At 41.5% G+C, this 22,798-nt stretch overlaps 1 protein-coding gene across 2 annotated transcripts in view; it reads left to right on the top strand.

The window, feature by feature from the left end:
* LOC111861977 (mucin-5AC) overlaps positions 1 to 22,798 on the top strand; it is a 198,007-nt gene that overhangs the window by 61,091 nt on the left and 114,118 nt on the right. The window lies entirely within an intron of this gene.

The following is a 22,798-nucleotide window of genomic DNA, read 5'->3' as shown; positions in this document are numbered from 1 at the left end:
AAGTGACTATTTCGACGCCCCACGTACAAAATCCTACGCTTCATTCGAAGAGCAGGATTGCTGAGGAGATAATCAAAAGGGGAAGCACAATAGATCACTGTAGGTCGCGGTGCAAGGGCCGAGAAGGCCTACCCCTCATTCATTGATTCATTCATTAGACGAGCTTAAATATTGGTCACGTACACATATACCTCGTATGTACCACACGCGTAAATATTAGGTATTCATTTTGGAAACAGGAATCCGTCGGTTAAATTACTTGTCTCTATCTTATGTTGGTCTCAGCGGCAATGAATATGTTCTCTCCTCATGGATTGGGCTGTCTTATATTTCATACTGCAGCATCAACAGAGACGAATATCTGAAAGTGTTCGCTTCCAGAAAATAAACTATGTTTATAGTGCAAAACTAAGGGTTATATGAATTATCGCCAGAGCGCAGCACTGTGTACTTTCATAATAATCATAGGTTTCATACTGCAGATAGACTGTCTCTCGGGACAGCAATATAAGGCCATGAAAATATAATACATTTTGTACCAGAAAAATAGAAACAATTTACAAGAAATCAGAATAATATCAAGAAAAATGGATAAATCTTCGGATTAAAGGAAAAAGACTACCAAATAATTTCCTATAAAATATATTCATTCTGTTTCCTCGTTTCCTTATCTCACGTCAGTCTTGTCAGGTTGCTAGGACACCGTATATGTCTAAGGTATATTGTGCGTGAAGCGATTTATGACTAGCGCCTTTTAATAGCTGGCCATCCATAAGTGGTTTATTGCATAAAGTTATCTGTTTGGTACTTAGACACTATGGCGGTACTTAATATAGAAAACGTATGACGTCACGTAGATTGAATATATATGGGAACATGATGCTGACAAGAATATCCGATCCTAAGGTGGAGAACGTGAGGGGAATCTGGGGCAAACCGCAGGATGAGGAATTTTATAATTTGTCTACCTACACAGTATTAGCCTTATGGACTTTGTCCAGTGTCTCATTTTCTAAAAACCAGGCAGACGTCCAGGGAGTTACTGTTATTAAGTGTAGTACACCATCGCCATAACTCTTTATAATTGGTCCATTACTTGTACTCATAATTATTCTGGGCCATCCATATATTCTTAACACTGGCTTTGGATGAAGATGAGTTGTTAGCTTCAGGTCCTGGTAGATTTAACCCTGGGAGTATGTAAATTAATTGAAGTTTTAGAGTGAAGCCCTGTTTTAGTGGGTTGTTCGATTGAAATCCGTTCACGCGGCTCTGCTAGTGAATAAGCATTAGTAGAATACCAGAAGCGTGCAGCTGAACATATGTGTTACAGCAGGCGGGATCAGTGTGACAGTTAAATACCTGCGTTCCAGGTTCGGAATCCGCTCAAATAGGACTAATGAGTTGTTAGTTAGCCCGCCTCCGCGAACGGGTTTCATTTGAACCATCCTCATACTTTGATTGGGATTCGACCTATCATTAACTTCGGAACCGAGAATTAATATCACAGCTAAGGCATTATTGTTATAATAATAGTAATAATAATTCTTGACCTCAACATCACTGCCGCCATGATTACCTTATTAACTGTATCTCGACAAAAATATTGGCACGATTTAAGGGTGTGGCTATATGAGGGATATAGACTGAATATTGGATTTATTGACCACTTGTACACCACTCGGAACTACATTTTATAGGTGACTGGCACACAGTCTGGTGTCCGCAGTTTCCTGCCGTTTCCTGGTAACATATTTAACACAGTGGAGATGCTTCAGCTTCCAGCGCTCAGGTCCTCTTGTCACAGTTGCCTGTGCAGAACTCTTGTCAACTGACAACTCAACTAACTGGGTCTCAGGCTGGCGGCCATTTCACTCCAACCTCAGTCTTCTCTTCACGGATTGATTTTCAACTGGTAACTTACAGCTGAACTTCAACTGAACTGCACTCAGCTTTGGGGAGGACCCAACAAAAAACACCCTCTTTTCCATTATAATTGTACTGTTGTGTGCATCTCGTTTCCGCGGGAAAGTGTTTACCGAACCGTTACCAAGCAACGCATGTTTCTTTGCGCGTTCGTTGCATAGCAACGGCACTACACGTTACAATATACAGTGGGATATTAGTAAGTTTGTGTACTGCATCACAGTCACAATGTGAGGACCTCAAATCAATCGTAATGATGCTGATGTGGAGAGAATCTGATCACAAGTTTATTAATACGTGGCAGATCTCATTAGTAAGATCAAGGTTGCTGTGGAGAGACTAACTGAAAATGTCTCAAATTTATAACACCGCACTAAATTGGAGAGAGGTATTTACAGTTGATATTGATACAAATAAATGCTTCGAGAATAAAAGCTGCAGGAAAGGAAATTCACTCTTAATGTTTTCTTCAAGGGGACAGCTGATAATTGCTCGGAAAATGAGCCCCAGCGGGGCCCATTTTCCAGTCTCTACATTTCGTGCATATTTTGTAAGAACTTTAAAAGAACTTTATAATTCAGAAAACCGAGATTAACGGCCGTGGGGATCCGTTGCGCTGACTACGCGACATTCTTTAACCGCTGAAGTTGGTACTAACTTCGCCGACAAGCTGCGGTCACTCGGTCGGTATAGTTCGCTTGCGGACAAAAACCACGGAGTTTTTTTTATAATTTAAGAATATTTAGGCATTTTATTTCTTATATAACTGTAATAAACAACGATTTTAGGAACGTATTTCCATAACTGCTCTACTGATATGATTTCGCACAAGGCTGATTTAGTTGAAGCTTTCGTTTCCAAGAAAGCTTTTCCAGCATTGGACGGGGTACGATTGTGCTTAAAAGTCATCTGCTGTAATACAGTATGTGGTAAAACATATCATCTTATGTGAGCTTGTGTAAAATACTTTAATAGCCTGTAAACATAATATTCTACATCCTGTCCTGGTTCTGGCCTGAAGTCCGTGAAAACGCAATTTATGTGTGAAAGCACAAATGAAATAGAAAATGATGCCTAGAAATAAAAAGTAGACCCAATTCACACAGTCTGAACGCTTATACACTTGGTCGTCGACTTACGACCGACTTCCGTTCTGACGGACAGATCGTAAGTCGATCTGGTCGTATGTTGGCCATATATTTACTAACAGTATTTTTTAACCTTTTTAATCTTTTTATCATCTTTATAATTTATTTTTAAAACTTTCACATTTTAATAATATTTTTTTCATGTTTTTTTTTTGTGGTCGTAAGTGCGGCCGGTCGTAAGTCGACGACCAAGTGTAGTTAATTTCATACTTCAGAAGAGGTTAAAAGGAAGTAACTCCATGACGTCATCCAAACTAAGACATAAATGAAACAATGATTACTTGTGATGCGATACATCAAGAGCTAGCAGGACGAGCTGATGAAGAACAATGTACAGTTGCTCAGTACTTTGAACTTTTTATTAACAGCGTCAGGGGCACGTGGATTGGACTTCCAATGAATTGTTACTTGCTCATCCTTAGGCCTACCAAAGGGGTCAGCTCTGTTCATAGCCTTTTTCAGTCTCTTGCAAGTCTGTTGATCACTCCTTAAGATTTCTTCTTCCAATGGTCCGTCTTGCCGTCTAAAACAATTCGAAGCCCGCTGAATATATTGTGATTAAATTATGAATTTCTTGCTCGGTCGAGTGATCTTCACTGTCAACGCTGATCTCAAATCAGAAATCTCTAAAAGTTGAGAATTACTTCACCGTTTAAGTATTATGCACCATAAAGTTACTCTTATTAAGTTTATCTTGTGCATAATTAATTAATTTTAATTCGCTTAGTGGGGGGTGGAGACCAACTGGGTCCACTCAGCACGGCGGCCACTGATTCGCCTATTGTAGCCTGCCCAGGGTGATTACGATGATGGAGAATTTGGTGAAATGAAGATTGGCAGGGGAAACCGAAGTACCCTGAGAAAACCCGGCCCAGCGCCACTTTGTCCACTACAAAACCCACTTGACCAGACCTGGGATCGAACGCAGGTCGCCGCTGTGGGAAGCCAGCGACTAACCGCTTGAGCTATGGCGCGGCCTTGTGCTTAATTAATCAGACATATACAGCCCCGATTTGGGCCTTGGCCTACCTCCATGAAACTCTCCGTTTCACTTCGGTTTACTAGATCTCAGATGTTCGGTAGGACTGCTTGGGCGGGTGATCAGCTCGTCGCAAGGCCTCTACCTGTGCATACATATAGAAAAACTCACATACACGCACAAACACCAATCATCCTTGCCCTGAGTGGGATTCGAACCCACGATCTCGGCTTCCGAGCAAGCGAAGGCAGTGCATGCCTTAGACCTCTCAGCTACCGTAATCCATCTACCTCCTTGTTCATGTTATTTATCAACATATTTGTAGTTAATATTTCATTCATTTTCATTCATTCATCAATGGCTCTACAGCCTTTTAATGGGCCCTGGCTTCTTCTTCACTTTCCTAATCACAGATGGTACGACTCCTTGCAAGAGTGATCAGCCCGTCGCTGCCTACACACAGGACAGCATAAACACAGAGTAAACGCATACACAGACATCCATGCCTCGAGTGGAATTCGAACCCACGATCCAAACTTTCGAGCGTGCGAAGTCAGTTCATGCCTTAGACCGCGCGGCCACTGTGACCGAGAGCTACTATTTCACGTTTAGGAATGCTCGGTATTATGAAATGTCTGGGCTGTGTCGGTGGTCTCTTATTCTAAAGCACTGTTTCGTTTCGGAAATTGGATCTGTTTCCGTCCTCAGATGAAACCTGGGGAAGGCATTTCTTATCTGGGTTCTTTAGAAGGAAACAATCCCAATTACTGTCTAGCCACCCTTTCAACTAAGGACTTAAACAGATCCAGTTTCAGAAACATCGTGTTCTTTTAGAATATTTTAAGATGAAGTTGAGATATAAGCTACAAGTATACAAAACATTAATAAGACCTGTTGCCACATACGGAGCAGAAACATGGACCTTAGCAGTAACAGAAGAGAATGTACTGAGAATGTTCGAGAGAAAAATTATACGCAAAATATAGGGACAGGTGATGGAAAATAAATATGGAGGATAAGATACAAGGAAGAGATAAACACATTACTGAAAGGAGAAGATGTAGTAAGATTTATCAAGTCACAGAGAATAAGATGGTTGAAACATGTCGAAAGAATGGAAGACAATGCAATGCCAAAGAGAATGTTAAAAGGAAGGCTATATTCCAAAAGAAGAAAAGGAGGACGATGTTGAGAACGACCTGAAGAAGATGAAGGTGAAAGGATGGATAGAGAAGATGAGGAACAAGAGCAGTGGAGCCTGGTTTTAGAGGAGGCCAAGGCTCACCCAGGGCTGTAGCGCCGAGTGGCAGGTAGGTAGGAAGTTCAGACACTGAGTAACACGGAGGTACAGTGCTGAATTTTCGGTTGAAGCTAATTGACGTTTTTGCAGTAGAGTGGAACCTCGCTTAACGAGCATAATCCTTTCCAGAATTTTACTCGTAATGTGAAACACTCGTTAAGCGAAACAATTTTTCCCATATAAATTAATGTAAAATACGATAATATGTTCCATGCCGAAAAAATACTCAAAAAATTTTATGTATAACGTTTATTCAAAGAAAATTATATATATATTGTTAAGGAGCATGAATCATCTTCATCTTTTCTTCTATGCCGAATGAACCAACCTGGAATGCGAATTCGATTTGCAGAAAACTAAAAAAAAATCGAAATAATTAGTTTATTATTTATGGTACATACCTAATTCTTTTTTACTAGAAAGCTGTCTAGAGACATTTGTTTTTGTCGACGCTTCAAAATTTGGTGAAAATGCGACACAGCATTATCATTAAATAAATTTGTAGCGCGCATAGCCACTGCCTTATTAGGGTGATGCTTCTCAATGTACGATGCAACAGTTTCCCATGCTTTCAGCATTTCTCTTATTGCTCCAGAAGATTGTTGCTTTGCTGTTACCTCCTCCTCCTCCTCTGACAAACTCTCCTCCACAACTTCTTGCTGTGAATCACAATGCAACTCCAAATCGTTGATGTAGACCGATTGTATGTGCGTGCTAGATCAGCCACGCTCATACCTCGTTCTCGCTTTTCAATGATTTTACGTTTCATTTCTATGGTTATTTTTATTCTCTTATGGCTGTCTTTTTGCGGCTTTTTCTTCGGGGGCATTTTTGCAAGGGTTATTAAACTTTGCACAAAAAATCCCAAATAATATGTGTGAACACAAGTTTGGAAAAATGTGTGATCACAAGCGACACTAAGAGCTAGCGGAACGAGTGCTAAACACAGACTGATGTAGCAAGCGCACAATCCGGGACTTCCCCTCTCGTCACTCGCTATGCGAAACGTCGCTCGTTAAGCGAACCACCCCCTTACGATTTGTTTTGCTCGTTATCCGAATTACTCATTATGAGAGGTGCTCGTTAAGCGAGGTTCAACTGTATTTGCAGGGATATGAACTGGCCTCATTGCTGGAGAAGGAGCATTCGTAATAAAGTCCTCATTTTGTAGGATTTGTTCCGGATCTCCTCTCCTCTGAAGGCAGACAACTCTAGGATTCTAAAACCGCTGCCTTTAGAATTAGGAATGACGCAGTGCTATTACTTAACCAAATAGTTACATACGTAGGTACTATTACGAGTGACAAACAAGTACCACTCCGGTGAGACAACTGATCTGTAATTTCTGCGATGGGGTGTAGCATGCAAATATCCATTAGCACGTCGGTTAATTAAATAAGTACGGCCTATTTCCATCCACAGCAGTGCGTAGAAAATTGTAACGATAGCGTATGCGTTGCTATCATAACAGAACAATGTCATTTTTAAGGTAAATATAGTTAGTTGGTACCAAACTACTGCTTCCAACGTCACTCTATCCCATACACGTGCACCCAGTTACGTCCTAAGCAACGCGAATTGGTGACGTCATTTTTTTTCCGTGATCATCACATATTACATATTGTAACATGTGTTTCATGGAACCCGAGGAACCTTGTTGGAACGTGTGGGAAGTTGTGCTGCTAAGATTGTTATGTATTATATCCAGGATATAATAGTGCCTGCGTTTATCTGTGAGAACTGCAATAACTCTGTAAAGCGACTGGCTACTATCGTGACGTCCAATTTTATTACTCCCGTATACCTACGTCATACTTTGGATACATGTGTAGGTATTAAACAAGAAGTAACATTTATCTATAAATGCTTCAATCCACAACTGAGGCCATCATTATTGACAAACTAGTAACCACAGAATTCGGTAAGATTTTTTTTTCCCCCCATTATTTTCATTATGGCATAAATTTCCGCTACCTTAATGCTTTAGAAGCTGACCTCATATTTAAATTCCGTCACAATGTTTATAATTTCTAAGCACACACACACGCACACACACACACCATTTTTCGCACCTTGTTTTTACCTGTGTTTGTGATGTGTCTCCTTACCAAATGTCATATACTTACTTACGTTATTGTCTATCGTTCATTAATAGAAGGTCAGATATAAGTTTCGTGTGTTGGCTTGTTATTTTATATTTCACAATATTGTGACATGACGCCTGAAAGCCGGAATAGTCCATTGCTAGACAACGGCTTGGTAACATATGTTTCAATGTAGATACGGATTCATGGAGACCGACTTAGTAAGGAACTCGCTTTCCATGTCAACGGAGACAATAAAGGTTTCCACGGATACACGCAGGTAACAAAAAAACTAGTGAGAATGTTATAATTATTTTTAGTTACGACTTGTTAGTGGTCAGTAAATCTGTTAACCAACCCAAAACCCCGTCTATAATCACTAATACAGTTGGCACTCTATACAACGTTAGCAAGAAAAATATTGCCTGCATTTATAATAAACCTTTATATCCTTGACGCCATTATGAATGCTTTTCTCATCTAGAAGTTTACACGGTTGCCATGTTGGTTTATTTAACGACGTTGTCACTAGCTCAGGTTACTTAGCTTCGGATGGTGAGGNAACTTTGATATGTTCTTACTCAGATAACTCTCGTTCTCTTTTCAGTCTGCTCTCTAAATTATAATCTAACATGAAGAAAGCCGTCATCTGGAATGTGGCGCCGTGTAGATATTGTGTTATCCGACGTTTCGGAGGAATTTATTTGGTCCATCTTCAGGGTAGAAGATAAAAGAAAATCCACGAGAGAAACCAGGTGCTGTCAGCACCTACTCACGCTGATTCCTCGTTCGCGGATTTTTCTACACTGAAGATGGAGGCGATACATTCCTTCGAACCGTCGGTTCACACAAGATCTACACGGCGCCATATTCCAGAAGACTTCATTCTTCATAGTCACTCCATGAAAATCTCAATCTTGCAGTTCTGAGTCGGTTTGGCTAGTCTTCAAGTCCAGATATGTACCCGTGTTATTAGTGATGAATACATAAGAATTACGATACAGGGTGGTTCAAAATGTACAGAGCTCAGCATTTCATTAAGGACGGTAAATTGATTCAGATGTGAGGATATAAGGAGAGACGTGAGGATAAGCTTTCTTCTGAACCTTGACAAGAGTATGCGCTCCTAACCTACCGTAATTTGCACACAATCTGGTCCTCTGTTCAATACAGAAATGAAAACACTCCCCCTCATCTCGCGTGTTTAATTTGTATCGTGCAAGGGCCATATCTGATCTCAAATATATAATAGCCAGTTTGATGTAGACCTCAGCTTGCTTGCGTTTAAAGAGAATGAGGTCATCAAGGAAAACAACGAAATAATTTGGCTTGTTATCAGAGCCAATATTTCTCATAGTTATTTTCTTGTGGCAGCATGTTCTGGGTGGTATTGACCTGTTATACCGTAAAGAGAGGGAGAACGGGAGAGAATAGTCACTATGTGATGGAGGGACAAATAAATGGCCCGAGAAAGAATACAGAAGTGAAAATGCAAGAAAAGTACGGAAGGAAAAGACGAAAGGCAGAATGCGAGTGTGTAATGTAGATATGAAAGAATGAATTTGTCCGTACGCTGAAAAGTCATGACAAGACGACAGAAAGTCCTCAGTTTATATGGTTGAACCAGATTTCTACACCTCCCACGAATAAAACGCACAAATATTCAATCGTAAACTTCCTTCTTCATATAGTAAACTTCACATATCTACATCAAAGTATTATCAATTCTCACAGAATAGACACGATATACGAGTACTAAAGTGAAAGATCGTTCGCCCGTTCATTACTCACTTCATAACTTAGGTTCATGCAACATGTTAACGTTCAAAATTTCGTTTCTATAGTAACCGATATTGCGTAATTTAAGACTTTTATTATTATCGATATGTTACTTTATATGTATCACTATATTTTTTTTTTCTTCCAACGGGTCTTCCAGCCCCATTCAGGACCTTGGCCTCTTATTCAGTTCCGTGGTCATGTTTTACAGACGTTAGGACTTCTTGGACGCGTGATCAGCTCGTCGCAAGGTCTCTACCTAAACACAGGAGAACATAAACACAGAATAAAGGCATACACATACAGGCATCCATGCCTTAAGTGGGATTCGAACCCACGATCCTAGCGGCCGAACAGGCGATGATTCGCTTAGTGGGGGGTGGAGTCCAACTGGGTTCATTCGGCACGGCGGCCACTGATTGGCCTATTGTAGCCTGCCCCGGGTGATTATGATGATGGAAAATTTGGTGGATTGAAGATTGGTAGGGGAAGCCGAAGTACTCGGAGAAAACCCGCCCCAGCGCCACTTTGTCCACCACAAATCCCGGGCCGCCGCGATGGGAAGCCAGCGACTAACTGCTTGACCTATGGCGCGGCCTGAGCGAGCGAAGATAGTCCATGCCTTAGACCGCTCGGGTACCGTGACCGGCATATAGTGTAAGTATATATATATATATATATATACATACACTTGTGTATATGCTTGGAAGGAAGAAATAATAAATCTTACACAACTAGTATGTTAAAAATACTGTCAAATCATGTTATGTGTTGTTCATATATGATTGTATTATCAATTTTGATAGTGAAATTATATATATATAGCTCATCGCCTGAAATTAAAATTACGATGATGTATGTTAATAGTATGCATCCTGTTGTGTCTCATAAACAAGGTATGATGACGTGTGCTAATCCTAATCGGAAACTGGGTTAACGTCATGACGTCACAAACAATACCAACGAGTAGGGTGCGACGATTAACCCAGTTTAGTACTTGAAATTCGTTGCAGTGCCATTTAACTCTGCTTAGAGAGAGTGCAAAATTAAGGAAGAGTGACGGTGTGATGTTTACTGGCCGTGAATTCATTACAGCAGGCCGGCCGGCGACAGGGACTTGATAGCGCTCATTACTGCGGTCATGTGACTCTCCACAGAAGTGATGCATCGCACCGTCAGAGCACTGGAAGGAACTGCAGCGAGTCCACATTCGCGAACTCACTGCTTATTTACGAGCTCCCTAAAATACGTACATAAAGGAGGAACATACTACTTCCATTATCAGGGTCAAGCAGTAAAACAAAAATGTACTGGACTACACGGTTTTACAAGTTAGAAGACAATAGGTCTATTCTTCATATTCAATGTATACTGCAACTTATTATATCAGTGTTTGCGTCTACTTGGAGAAATGAATGTAGTTGGTTTAAACAGGCGTAACAAATACAACTGTTTATATTTTGCATTTTATTCATCCTCCTGTTTTTAATATTACGAAGACTGGACTCTGTCTCCATCACCTGGTGTAGCAGATGCTGAATATTCTTGTATTTTGAAGGACAGACATAAGCGGGATATGGAAATTCAGTAGGCCTAATCTTATTTAAAGGCAGTCAGTGTTAAGCGCTTAATATACTAAGAAAGGAATATGATATTTGGTTGCCTGATTTCGCAGTCACCAAGTAGAAATGCTGTTATTGATAGCGTAGTCGGTATAGCGACTGGCTAAGAGTTGGAGTCCCGGTGGGGGCTAGAATTTTCACTTCTCCATGTCGTCCAGACTGGCTCCGGGGTCTACACAACTTCCTGTCCAGTGTGTACCGGGAGCTTTTTCCCCAGGGGAAAAGCGGCAGGGGCGTGAAGCCGACCACTCACCTCCAGCTGGTACCTAGGTCAAGAAAATGTAGATCTATACATCCACTCCCCCATACGCCTTCTTGGCGTAGTGCTTGATTAGGTAAGCACACAGACAACTTTACATTTTACCTTTATCTTAGAAAATGGAACTGGCTCCTTGTACACTGGCACTAAACAGTGCCAATTTCGGCCTTTAGATGCTTGTGCGTATACCGGCAGCTGGTGCCTTCTGGAAAACTTGTTAAAAGTCAGAATTCGCACATCGTTTGTGTGCTGAATATTTTCCACTCCAAAGAAAAAACCAAGCTTGAGATTACCGGTAAACATGTTTTCAGAGAGAGAGAGAACTGCTGGTAGCAATCATTGGCCGGGGCGCTCTAGTTTGTCCAATGGGCCGGTGATGACAAACTCCGTCATTACAATAATGACTGGTACATCGTGGGACGCCGGACGTTATTAACACAAACTGTCCATCTTGTTGCTGATTTCAAAGGAATTTGAAGCGTATAGTGGTAAACTTGATAGAAACTTTGTTTCTTCTATGAAGTTGGTAATGAATCTACTTGTTCCCACACAAACTATTAACAAAAGCCCACAAATTGCAGTTTATGTGATCTCTGACGCAGGACGCCACAGGCTGCAGAGTATCCTTACAGATAATCTCTGACAATGGGTTCTACGAACCAGGAGAACCACACATGAACATCTAGTTTGGAGGATAGACAGATCCCTCAAGGAAGAAGTGTATAAGTAGCAACTTGATTCTCTAAAGCAGTGTTTCTCAGACCCCGTACAGGGACATTTAAATTTAAACGTTCTTGTACACTCTGGAAAGACTGTGCAAGGAAATTATCGTGGGAGCCTGGATAGCGACCGGCTACGGGCTGGACGACCGAGGGGTCAGAGTTCGAGTCTCTGTAGGGGCAAGGATTTTATATATTCTCCATGTCGTCCAGACCGGTTCTGGGGCTCAACCAGCCTCCTATCCAATGGATGCAACGGGCTCTTTCCCCGGAGGTAGAGAGGGCGAAACGTGAAGCTGACCGCTCACCTCTAGCTAGTACCGAGGTGAAGAAAATGTGGATTTATACATCGACTCCCACATACGCCTTCATGGCTTAGTGCTTTATTCGTTAAGCAGAGAGACTAACTTTATCTTTGCGGTCCCAGCATTTTCTTAGAGCGACCGAGGAATATTTTTCAATCAATACCCGTTTTCCGAATCGAGAGTCAAAGCCTGGACGCTCGGAGTGCGAAGCAGGTAATGTAAACACTATACAACACTGTTCGACATCGCTGTGTTAATGAGATCTAAAAGTTTGTGGTGATGGTATATTAATACAATTTTTGACTTTCTGGACATTAATCGTCGTTCGGTTTTCTGTTTAAGAACAGTGTTTTGAAGACTGGACTCTGCCCCCTTCCTTAGGTAAAAGCCTATTAATTTGAGGGGTTCAATCGATAGAGCTAGTCCTTGTTTCCGGACCCTCTTAAAATAAAAACCAGGCCGATGGATGACGTCCAAGAAGTCAATAATTTTATCGCTATGTTAATCTACTCGGTTACATTTGGTTATTTTTGATTTTAAATCAAAGTAATACTACCATACTAGAATAGCCGAATGACTGATTTTACCGCCTGAATTGAAGGTATGAAAGAGAGATCATGGCACAGGTGGCAGTGCTGAAGGCATGAAAAGTTCATGGCTCTCTCCAACGTAATGTTTTAACGGTGTTAAATATTGGCCCTGCCCCAGTAAATTACTTGCATTTCTATTTTCACCTGACATTGATAGAACTGGATAAATTTAACCGAATCTGAAGAAACAGTGGGCTGCTATCGGGAGTTCGTGGGTGTGCCCCAATTATTGAGTGCCCTATGGTAGATTGTGAGTCTCAGGCGACATTCAGTGACGGAACGGGATCGATGTTCCTGACGTCATGCAGAAGACGCCTCTCGGGACAAATAATACGCTGGCCGCTTCATGCAAGGGCGCAATAAACGTGGACGTAAAGAGGTTTCTAAATATAGACGTAACGTGAACGAGGATCCAAGTTTAAACATGTGCTTCTAAAATTACTTTCTCATGCTTTATATCACTTTTTTTAAAAGACAGAAAACATATAGATCTACGTGGAATGCACAAAAAGAAGTTCAACCGCAAGCTACAGGATAAAGGTGTAATCCATCCTAGAATATCCAGGGTTTCCACCTACGTTCTTTTGACCTTTGCATCCAGAAATGTCTCTCGCTGTTAAAAATAGATTGCATGCACATTTAACAATGTTATATATATTGTGGAATGTAGGCACGTTCCTAGGAAGCGATCGCGAGATAGGCGACTGTACAGCAGCCTTTACTAGGTAGCAGCTCGCAAACAATAACGGAGGACTATTGTTTTCTGTGTGGTCCGCTAAGCAACAATTGAACAGCAACAAAGGAACGGTGTTCTACGTGCGGTCCTTGCATATATGTTATTTACTTACTTACTTACTTATGGAGCTGAGCCCTTCTGGAGGAGCCGCCAATTCTGCATCTACTCAAGAATTTCCCAACATTTTATGGAACCTGAAGGTAGTGTTCACAAGAGCACACCACTGGTCCCTATCCTGAGCCAGATCTATCCAATCCATACCATCCCATCCTATCTCTCTAAGATCCATTCTAATATTGTCCACCCACCTACGCCTTGGTCTTATGCGAAGGAACATTATGCAGAGTTATTTTACAAGATGCACACCGGTCCACGATTTGCACACGGCTTTCAACCGTCCGTATGTATATGATTATATAATAAAATTGTGCAGGCAACAAGCAGAAGTCATACAAAATCAAGAGAATCTCAATATAGGACAAGGCGAAGCCAGACGCAGAAAATATAAAAGGCTTAAACTTGGTGGCGGTCAAGCTTACGACGGTTCAAGTGACTAAGCTTCCATAGTAGCATAAGATAAGTAACATAGGAATGACCTGCCCTGCAAAGGCTGGACTGACGGAGGACTGTTACAAGTGCAGAAGCAAGAATTCTCAATAACACGCTATACGAGTATGTGCGATACGTGCACTTGACAAAAGGCCAAGCATATTCAAAAGAAACAAGCCCATCCTCTCGTCAGAGAGGATGTTATATTAGGACTATGACCACAAGGGTTCAGCTGAACAAATTCTGGTGGTGATTCTCAAGAGGCTTGTTGCAAAGACGAACTGATAGGCGGTAAACCGCCAGTACTAAAGCATCTCTGACTCTGACTCTGACTTCGAGTCAGTTAGGAGAGAGGAATCAGGATTCAGTAACCCGTGTGGATGCGGGATCGAATACCTACACCGTAGCCCAGGAGCCGACGAAAAGGGCCACCCTGTTCCTGGGAGGATGTAATTACGAGGATCATGCCCTCCATGTTGAAAAGTTTCGAACTTGAGACAAAATATAGTCATGAATCCCGTTGCAGTCGGACTCGAGAATGACTGCGCTGGCGAGGACCAGCAGCAGTTGTAAATGACAGACCCGTCCTCTCGTGAGAGAGGGCGCCCAACATAAAGAAACCCGCAACTGTTTAACAGTAACAAAAATTTGGTCTTGGACCCAAGATGGGGCTTGATACGAAGATAGACTGACCGACTGATCGTCGGTCGTAACATAACTTTGAATTTGACTTTAGTTAGTGGAGTGGAATGAGTTGGATGGTGAGTGAGTGATTGAGTTAGTTGGACAACCACTGGTGTTCAGTTGTTATGAGATGTTGCTGTGAAAAGCTGGTAGCTGAGGCCGGGGATAGTTCGGGAACCTAGAAGGAGGAGAAGATCCGTCGTTGATGCCGTAACCGCGCAACGGCTAGTAAAGAATGTAACAGACTGAGAACAAATATTGTGTCCTATACTGAATTGTGAAGTGTCTAGAACAGTAAGAGGATAATTCGATTACCAATCTAAACCCCGTCTATAGCCACTAAATTCCGTTAAAATATATGTATGCATATACTGATACATATGCATGTTATACTTACTTATTGCTGACTTAGAGCTGGGTTAGTTCAGTCGGTACAGGACGGCCTAGAAATTGGGGTTTGATTCCCGTCATGGAAGATAGAACTCTGTGTTCACCGAAAAGTCCAGACTGGCTCTGGGGCCCACGCAGCCTCTTCACCAGTGGGTACCGGCTACATATTCTTCAGGCGATTAAGTGACAGGGGCGTGAATCTGACCACTCACCTCCACCTGGTGTCGAGGTTAAGAATAGTGGAACTATACCTCCACTCCCTACATGTACTAATTATGGCGAAAACATTAGTTTCATTTCTAAATTTTTCGCACACAACGTTAAAAATTCGCATAGCCGCCATGTTTGTAGTTATTAGCTTAGAAGTAATATTTAACAAAGGATTTGTACGCGTGTGTATGCCCTGCTTCCATGCCAGATTTCACATCGCTACTAAAATGTTTCCTTACTTATTGCTATGAAGTGAAGGTTTCATGCAGCTGGAATTTTGCCTTGCGATTTATATAAGGAGAAAGAAACTCCTTAACAGAAGTTTGCATATTCGTGTAGAATCTATTACCATACATGATATGGTCGCTCGCACGTCACAAGTTCGTGAGTCCATAATATTGGTATTAATGAACGAAATTTATTCTCCGATTGCGTGGTATCCATACCGAATTTCATCATAATCCTTCCACCGGTTTTCGAGTTGAAGCATGCGGTCGGATAGACTCTATGTGTGATCATTTCATGCAAATGACGTCTTTTAACTACCCTAAAGGCGAGACGATCACACCCCGCATTGACCTTTACCGCCTTGCAAACTACTCATTGAGCACAAAATGACACGCAGCTCCCAGGGCTGTACATTATTACTTTCTGGGATAGTCTAGGCAGCAAATGGGACTTATACCCATTTTTCCATCAGTTACCATGGTCAACAGGTGATTAAATAGCTACCTCGCAAGAGCTAGGTTCTTCTCAGGAATCTAACACGTCCATCTGGTGAACAAATTGGAGGGGGGGGGAGATTGAAGATTCACTAATGCTGTCACAAGAACCGCCACTTATCCCTATCTTCAATTAGTTGAATGTCGTGCACAGTCTATTTTTTAAGTCCTGTCCTTCCATCTATGCCAAGGTCTCTAAAATTGTGTCTTCCTATTCAGGATAATCAATAAAGATTAACTGTATTTCACATAGCTACCATGCCTGCTACTGGAGGCTCTTTCCATGGTGGTAAAGCGGCCGGGTCGTGAAGCTGACCACTCACCTCTAAATAATTCCGAGGCCAAGAAAACGTAAAACTGCCCCATACGTCTTCATGGCGTAGTGCTTAATTAGTTAAGCACAGGGACATATTTACCTTTTACTTTTACCGTGTCTGCTACAGTTAATGCCCGTCTCCCCCTTCTTACACGTAATTTGACCACACCACCAAAGTGGGGTGAGGACTCCACTTATGGATCCCCACGTTATGTAATTTCCTCCCCAGTTCTCGTAACTCCACTCTTTGATGTACATATGTTCTCCCGAGAAATATTTGCCCAAACAGCCATAACAATATTAAGATATATTCTGAGAAAAAGGGGCATGAAAGTGCACAAGGGTTCAAGGGAGCGAGAGAAATTTTAACGGCGGTTTTTTGTGTACATGGCAAGGGATTTTAGGATTCCATCAATGCAAAGAATATCTTGATCAGCTCAGTAACCATGAAGTTTGCAAAGAAGACTTTTTATCGTGAAGTTTAGTTAGTAAGTTGATTAATTCGTTAATCTCGGAATATCGTGTGTCCTCATATTGAACCCCCAATCCGCAGGGTTTGTGTGGGATAGTATGAAGGTGATTGCTATTGTGTTTAGCTTCTGATAGACGCGTTTCGGCGTAAGGTGGCTAAAGAGCACATAAAGATGATTCATTTAAATATTTATGGTTTATTTAGCGACGTTTCGGTAGGTGAGGCTATATGGCGTCGAACCATAAGATGATTAAAGAGTGAGAAAGGATTTGAAAGGAATAAGTCTTGGCTTAATCTGAAATATTGCCCTTTTTTGTTTGGAGTGGTGCATGGTGGTGTAATGGCATTGATCCGGGTTTGCAATCGAGGGGAACCACTTTCGGTATTGTTTACCGTAACTAATGTTCTTGCTATATTAAACATCCTCACGCAAATTTCAGGATAATATGTATCCTCATATGTCTGACTTGGGGTTTCTGCGCAGTAGAAGTGCAGCGCAGTACGTTGTTCCTTTATCAGACACCATTTCACTACGTGTTTCGGCCTAAATTTCCATCTTCAGGTGTACAGGTTATTGTAGTTCAGGACTCTGCTGCTCACTGTAATACGGGTTTTCTTTCCTCTTATTGTTATTTTTGGTTATGTGGGTTGCATGTTGTTGCATTTCTGTAATATGTGATACACTGTGTTAGAGCCTTTTAACTTTTTAAAGTTAAAAAGTAAAAGCTATTCCTGTACCAGGCCATGAAGTCCCATAGGGTTGTGAGACGTTGAGGGTCCCACATTATCTAGACAATCAGCTCAAAGAAAGCGGTATATTTCCATATTTAGGAGCCGGGATAGCTCAGTCGGTATAGCGACTGACTACGGGCTGGACGACCGAGGGGCCGGGGTTCGAGTCCCAGTAGGGTCAAGAATTTCCTCTTCTCCACGTCGTCCAGACCGGCTTTGGAGTCCACCCAACCTCCTATCCAATGGGTACCGGGTGTAAAGCTGCCGAGGCGTGAAACTGACCACTCACCTTCAGCTAGTGCCGGGGTCAAGAAAATGTGGATGTCTACATCCACTCCCCTATACGCTTTCATGGTATAGTGCTTAATTAGTTAAGCGCAGGGACAGCTTTACCTTAAAATATGTATATTCAGTTATTATATATAATGTTACTTACTATTTCTTTCGGGTTACTGGTTGTCACTGCCTTGAGTGTTCTTGTTGTGGCGGGAGTTATGCTGTGTGCTGGGCGGCCATCATAGTGGGCACCCTGAAGTCTGATCTGCACAGTGAAACAAAATTCTGAATTATAACATCTTCATACATTTCATAGGGGCACGCGGTAGCGTTGTTGGTTGAGGAACTATGCTAGAAGCCGGAAGATCGCGGTTTCGAGTTCCGATGATGTGGAAATTTTCACTTTACCTAACCCTTCCAGCTGCACTATGGCCCTGGGGTCAAATCAGTCTCTAACAGAAATGAGTACCAGGAATCTTCCTGAGGGGTTAAGGGCGGCCGGCGCGTAAGGCTGACAAACTTACCGCCATCTGTTAGCCGATTGTCTAGAGAAAATGTGGGAGCCTCAACGTGTCACAACCCTATCGGCCTGCACGGCCTGTTACAGGGATAGCTCTATCTTTTAACTTTTTCTATCTCATAATCGCTGCCTTGAAAATCGTGTCTCCTCGGCACCAATGTTCATAGTACCCTCTCTATCGACGTTTGTAACTTGTACAGATAACCCAAAGATGAATTACGAGAAGAGATGATTGGAAATCGGAATGCTTTTGGGTCGTGGTACCGGCGCTTTAGAAACGTAGGAGCTCGTAGCGCCCCCTGGATACAGACTGCCCTCCATGACGAATGCACGCATGCTTTGTAGCGACAAGACCTATTTTTGTTGGTGTAATGTAGCGCGAAACAGACTACGCGTGCAGTGACGTACACGGACACAGGAACAGCCTGGGTTGCTTAGCGACGTGCATGACAACAATAGAAAACACAATGACGTATATGCTGGGAATACGCCTGGGGGGTAATTGAATTAACTTCTATAATCTTGTTCCTACTAAGCAGAACTGCGCATGCCGGAAGAATAATATTTAGCAACTGGAATAGATTGCGGTGAAGCAGCAATTAGCATAGTATCACTTTATTGCCGCTGGAAAACCCCTAAGAGCTATTAGGGTGATCAAAAATGTGGGATGTGATGGGAGTGATACTTAGCATATAAGGGGACGTGGGAAATTCATACAGAATTTTAATCGGGAAAACTGAAGGGAAGAGATCACGTGTGAGAGTAGATTAAAGGGGCCTGTTTGTACACGTAGATCTCAAAGAAGGGGGTTTTGAGGGCGTACAGAAGTTTAAACTGGTTCAGAATTGGGTCCGTTAGCGGATTATTGTGAACATGAAAATAATGTGAGATTTGAGATTTTGACGGCGGTCAGTATTAAGACTGAGACTGCGGTCTTATAGATTGTTACTTCCCCATAAGTCTTCACAGCGTAGTGCTTAATTAGTTAAGGGACAGGGACAATTTTACCCCTTTTCATAAAAATATGTTCCATTATTTTGGAAGATAGTTTCGGAGGAATTAGAATGAAGTGGCAGTGTTATGTTTCTGAATTATAATGCCATCATTTATCAGAAACTGAGGAAAATATAAAAGAGTCAGTTACGAGAGAAAGTCATAAATTTGATTCTGAACCTGAAACTACCCCAACATAGAATGTATGAGGAAATCAAGGGGCTCAATCTCCTCTAATGTAACAAGACAAAAATATACGGTAAATCACATTCTCGTTGAAAGGCAAAAATACAAAAAAAAAAAGAAGGAAGACAGAGAGACGAGAACTAAACTTTTTTATTTACTTATTTATTTATTTGTGGTTTATTTAACAACGCTCTTAGTGTCTGACTATATACTATAGAATGATGTGATGATTTAATGAATAATTAATTGGAAAAGTTATGGAAGGAAGAGGTCGTGGCTTAATTTTAGGTACTTTCCCGGAATTTTGAGAGGAAGAAATAAAGAAAGGCAGAAGCAACTAAAGGTAGAAAGGAAGAAATAGAGAAATTGTTCGAAATAAAAATAGTAACAAGGAAGGAGGTGTAGAGAGAAAGAAGCGCAGACTATGTAGCAAGGTTAAGTCACACTGTTGATTTTTCAGTATAAGCAAGCTTATTTACAGCCAGAAAACAGGCAAACAACGAAAAGATATCTGTTGTGACGTGCGAAGGGCGTGTCTTGCTGCTGTCGTGGTAATCAGATGATAGAAACATTCTTCATATATTAACTAATTAGGTTTTGTTGGCTCTGAATTTCCGAATTACACGGTATTACAACCCTGAAACCACATACTCTTAATAATTACCTTTTGTATGTGATGAGCTCTTTCAAATCTGCTAAAAAAAGTAAAGGTATCCCTGTAACAGGCCGTGGAGGCCCATAGGGTTGTGAGATATTGAGGGTCCAACATTTTCTAGACAATCGGCTCATAGATGGCGGCAAAGTTGTCAGCCCTACGCGCCGGCCGCCCTTTACCCCCAAGAATATTCCAAGAATATTCCTGGTACTCATTTCTGTTAAAGGCTGAATCGACCTCAGGGCCATAGTGCGGTTGGAAGGATTAGGTCAATTGCAAAAGAAATCCAATGAACTAATCGAGACTTGAACCCGCGACCTTCCGGCTTGTAGCATAGTGCCTCAGCCAACTAAGCTACCGCGTGAGAGTAACAGTAAAGAAACTTAGATTTTTGTAGAAATATAATGTTACCTGCTTCATGCTGGTGTCTTGCTTAGCTTATTCTTCGACACTAATGAAGAAGGCGAAATATTTCTCCGCAATGCTGGCGTAGTATCCCACAACATAGAACTCTGCATGAATTTCTATATATTATTTAGAATTGTGTTAATCTTTAAAGGGTTAATGCATCTTCTTTGTCAAAGTCTTTCTTTTTGTTCTATCTGAAAAAAAAGTATCACAAATATTAATGCCCTGTCCTTGCAACAGGCTTGCCTCGTAATGAGAATCCGAGATATTCCGTTTTATTCAACTTCTTCGTGCCTTCTGGCATCAAATTCTACACGAGTAAGGTGTTCGTTAATAGTATTTTACTCGTAATTTTAAGGTATCAAATTGAATCTTAAAGTTATCAGAATTTGACGGATAGGAAAAATTAATTTGCTGCTGTGAAGTAAGCACATATTTTAATTGATAGGTCTAGGAGCATAATAATATTTCTAAACTTACCTTCATTATGTTTTTCTTCTTACGAGCAGAATCACAGGCTTCACTATCGCAACAGCATCACATATATTACGTCACACCTAAGAGCTTCCTCGATTTCCTGGCATTAATACTCAAGTGAAATACAGGACCATCCGATTTTAGGAGTTTATACAGTATTTGATGTCTTTACCACATATAGTCTTACAATACCTACACACTTTAATAGGTTAAGTTTGAGGTCCCATTAGTGTGTGTACGCATGCGTGAATTTACGTGTATGTATCATAGTATTGTATACGATTGTGTAAACAAGAATCATATGCATATTTGTGTGGAGTGAACGGTTATCCGCGGAACATGGCTGTATACTGTTGGGTTCTTCAGTAACGGAACAAATCTGGGCGTTTAAAGATGTATTTTTGAACGCCTGGCCATCTTTCTATCATCTCTCTCACCCCTTTAGTTGAATGGACTGACAGCTTCTAACAGATTGATGTGAGTTGCTTACTACAAAATCGCGTGGGTTGTCGCTTTGTATCTACTATACTGTGTAGTATGAGCAGCGTAAAACATCATCCTACAATCATATTTCGGTTGAAAGTGCGTTGGCCGGCAGCGATGCATAAAAATCAGGCGCAAGACAATGCTTTTTTCATGTTGAGTTCACACGCCTCCTAAATATAGGCATCTCCAACAGCCGACATCATAGACCATCTTCTCCGCTAGCGTCGTCGGCATTAGGAAGGCAGTGGCAGGTGGAAACGTAGCTTTTCATGCACTTTGACGGACTGGTTCGGAACTGAACAAATTTGAAAGCCTGAGAGATTGAAAATTTATTATTAGAATTTTGTGGGCGGCCACAAATTATAACATCATTCGGTGTTTTTTTTTCGAATGTAAATATATGTGAAGAAAGCAGTCTTTTGGGATTTGGCACCGTGTATATGTGGTGTTAACCGACGTTCCGGAGAAACATATCGCCTCCATCTTCAGGAAGAAGGAAAAATATAAGAAATCCGCAAACGAAGACACCGTGAGAACCGGTAAAAGCAGACTGGTGTTGGAAATATTTTTCCTTCTACCCTGAAGATGGAGGCGATATGTTTCTCTGGAACCTCGGTTAACACCACATATACACGGTGCCAAATCCCAGAAGACTACTTTCTTCTTAGTCACCGCCGCGAAAGCCTCAAATCTTACGTAAATATATCTAATGGACAACGAGGAACATTAAATAAATTTAATTAAATATTTGCTAAAATGAGCAGCCAATACGAGTATAGGATTACGACAAGTAACAGTAAGGGATCTGAATAAAAAATAAGCGGCATAAGAAAGAGGTAATTAAGAAAACACTGCCTGTGCCTGTTCAGAGCCGTCCGTGCTAACTCCATTTGTTTATGAAGAATTTCCATACGTTTTCTGGAGCCTCATTGTTCATTACTGTAACCACAAAAGCCATCCACTGGGCCCCATCCTGATAGTCCTACATTATTTCTTTACAGTCGGCTCTAATACTGTCCTGCCATCTACGCCTTGTTCTCCCAACTGTTCTCTTTCATTCTGTTTCTGCAAGTTTATATTTGCATGCTTTATCAGGCAAACTGCCAGTAAGTGCTCCACCGATTGCAGCCTTCATCATCTGATAACGTGTTTAATTTGTGGAAGTGTACAGACTATGAAGCCGCCTCTGTGGTCTAGTTGGTCAGAGTTCCTGGCTACAGATCCAAAGGTCCCGGGTTGGATTCCCGGCGTTATCAGATTTTCTGAGAAGTAGCG

The sequence above is a fragment of the Cryptotermes secundus genome, unplaced genomic scaffold (genome assembly GCF_002891405.2).
Source record: "Cryptotermes secundus unplaced genomic scaffold, Csec_1.0 scaffold181, whole genome shotgun sequence".
NCBI classification, from domain to species: domain Eukaryota; kingdom Metazoa; phylum Arthropoda; class Insecta; order Blattodea; family Kalotermitidae; genus Cryptotermes; species Cryptotermes secundus.
Note: the sequence above shows the minus strand (reverse complement) of the source record. Positions and strands in the feature narration are given on the sequence as shown.